Genomic DNA, 3,314 nt, shown 5'->3' with positions numbered 1-3,314 from the left:
GAAGGAAACTGAGAGTTAATGTGGGTAAAAGGAAGGTTATGATATGTACGAGAAGGGAAGGTGGTGGGAGGTTGAATGTCATGTTGAATGGACAGTTACTTGAGGAAGTAGATCAGTTTAAGTACTTGGGGTCTGTTGCTGCAGCACATGGTGGAGTGGAAGCACATGTATGTCAGAGAGTGAATGAAGGATGCATAGTGTTGGGGGCAGTGAATGGAGAGGTAAAGAATAGAGGGTTAGGCATGAATGTAAAGAGAGTTCTGTATGAGAAAGTGATTGTACCAGCTGTAATGTATGATCAGAGTTATGGGAAATGAAAGTGATGGAGACAGAAACTAAATGTGTTTGAGATGAAGTGTCTGAGGAGTATGGCTAGTGTATCTCGAGTAGAAAGGGTTAGGAATGAAGTAGTGAGGATAAGAATGGGTATAAGAAATGATTTAGCAGCTAGAGTGGATATGAATGTGTTGAGGTACTTTGGCCATGTAGAGAGAATGAAAAATGGCTGCCTGCTAAAGAAAGTGATGAATACAAGAGTTGATGGGAAAAGTACAAGAGGAAGGCCAAGGTTTGGGTGGATGGATGGAGTGAAGAAAGCTCTGGGTGATAGGAGGATAGATGTGAGAGATGCAAGAGAGCGTGCTAGAAATAGGAATGAATGGCGAGGGATTGTGACGCAGTTCCGGTAGGCCCTGCTGCTTCCTCCGGTCGCCTTGGATGACCGCAGGGGTAGCAAGAGGTAGGGGATTCAGCGTTATGAGGCTTCATCTGTGGTGGATAATGGGGGAGGGTGGGCTGTGACACCCTAGCAGTACCAGCCGAATTCGGTTGAGTCCCTCATCAGGCTGGGAGTAGCATAGTGAAGAAAGGTCCCCTTTTTTTCATTTGTTTGATGTCGGCTGCCCCCCAAAATTGGGGAAAGTGCCTTGGTATATAGATAGATAGACATAATCCTTAACAGGTCAGTTAAGGTCAAACCATTGTAGGTTTATTACTGATTTAGCAGTGCCATCTCTTTTTTCATTTCTTGGGCTAGAATCCAGAATCATTAAATATTTATCTCTTGAAAATAGAATTTGATAGGGAACTCTTTGATTTGTAATAGCAATTGGTTCTTGTTTATGTAATATTAAACAGTGTAATGAGAATGAAAAAACTATCTTCCTTATTCCTGTTTTCAAGCTAATAAACTAGTTTAGCTTTTTAGTGCAGAGAAATAAAAACGCTCTTACTGGATCTTAATCTATATAAAGGTGTAGAGTCAAATTATACTTTTCCTATGTTTCTTAGCACCTAAGATATCAGCTATTTTGCACTTGTCTGCAGTAGCTCTAGTCCTGCTGATTAACGCCCAATTTCCATAGCTAACATATTTAAGGTTTTTTAAAATATTTAGCCAAATCGTCTAAATAAATATGCTGACATTATCATGTGTTCCTTACTTTACAATGTTTATTTGCTATTACCTTATTTCCTTTTTTCATTGGGATACTTTTTCTGTTGAAGCCACTGGGCTTGAAGCATTCTGCTTTTCCATCAAGGGCAGTAGCTTAACTAATAATAATAGATAATAAATAATAAACAATAACAAATAATAAATAAATAATAATTGATAAATAAAATAATAATAATATACTGGTACTGTATATATACACAGTATATACATACATATATATATATATATATATATATATATATATATATACATTACATTATGGATTCAGGTATCCCCACTCAGAATATACAAACAAACACACAAGTTATAGATTGAGGATGGATGCAAAATGAAGAAAGCAAAAGTAATCGAGAAGAGGATTCAAAACGATGATATATTTGAAAAGAAAATTACTTTGTTAAACAAAATCATCCGTAAAAATAGCTGTGAATGACATTGATAACAATATATGAGATGAATCCATATCATAAAACATTAGTAAAATCAGCCCTGTTCAATACATTTCCTTATTGAACCACAAATTGGACCTACCCTTGATACTTTCCCTTGGAGATTATTCTCACATAACACAAAAAGCTTTGGAGATTATTCACACATTACACGAAAAGCTTTGGAGATTATTCTCACATAACACGAAAAGCTTTAGAGATTATTCTCACATAACACGAAAAGCTTTGGAGATTATTCTCACATAACACAAAAAGCTTTGGAGATTATTCTCACATAACACGAAAAGCTTTGGAGATTATTCTCACATAACACGAAAACCTTTGGAGATTATTCTCACATAACACGAAAAGCTTTGGAGATTATTCTCACATAACACGAAAAGCTTTGGAGATTATTCTCACATAACGCAAAAAGCTTTGGAGATTATTCTGGCATTACACGAAAAGCTTTGGAGATTATTCTCACATAACACGAAAAGCTTTGGAGATTATTCTCACATAACGCAAAAAGCTTTGGAGATTATTCTCACATAACACGAAAAGCTTTGGAGATTATTCTCACATAACACGAAAAGCTTTGGAGATTATTCTCACATAACACGAAAAGCTTTGGAGATTATTCTCACATAACGCAAAAAGCTTTGGAGATTATTCTCACATAACACGAAAAGCTTTGGAGATTATTCTCACATAACACGAAAAGCTTTGGAGATTATTCTCACATAACACGAAAAGCTTTGGAGATTATTCTCACATAACGCGAAAAGCTATCTTGGTTGGGAAATAAAACATGCAGTCAGCCATGAAATGATACTGGTGCGATTCTGTTTCTCAAACTCGGTTTCTAATTATCCCCAGAAGTCTCCCACTCGAAGAGTTTGCCCCGAAATCTCCGGAGGAAAAGAATTTCGGCTTGACCCAGACGAGGTAAATGCCACGAAAACCAAAACAATTACTTTTGAACAAAAGTTTCAGGTCGAGGAGATTATTTCTCTCTCTCTCTCTCTCTCTCTCTCTCTCTCTCTCTCTCTCTCTCTCTCTCTCTCTCTCTCTCTCTCTCTCGCCAAGAATGCAATTAACAAATGTTTTCACATCTTTTCGTTAAATGAAGTAACAAAATTACTCGCGCTGTTGCATTCTTTTTGGAGGGACGAGGGAGGACATGAATGGGGGGGGGGGCTGTAAAATAATACCCTTGAACTAAAGTCTTTACAAATTACTCGCCGATTGTATTCAAGGGATCGGAGATTTCCCTGGAAGCAGGGAATTAGAAATGTAAACAATTTTTTTTAAAGTAAAAAATCAATGCAAGTATTTGCAGAAAACTACTGGAAAATATTAATAATAATAATAATAATAATTAAAACCACAATGCTAATATTATTATTATTATTATCATTATTAGTATT

This window comes from Palaemon carinicauda, chromosome 44, assembly GCF_036898095.1.
Source record: "Palaemon carinicauda isolate YSFRI2023 chromosome 44, ASM3689809v2, whole genome shotgun sequence".
NCBI classification, from domain to species: Eukaryota; Metazoa; Arthropoda; class Malacostraca; order Decapoda; family Palaemonidae; genus Palaemon; species Palaemon carinicauda.
The sequence above is the reverse complement of the archived record's forward strand: the minus strand, read 5'-3'. Positions refer to the sequence as shown.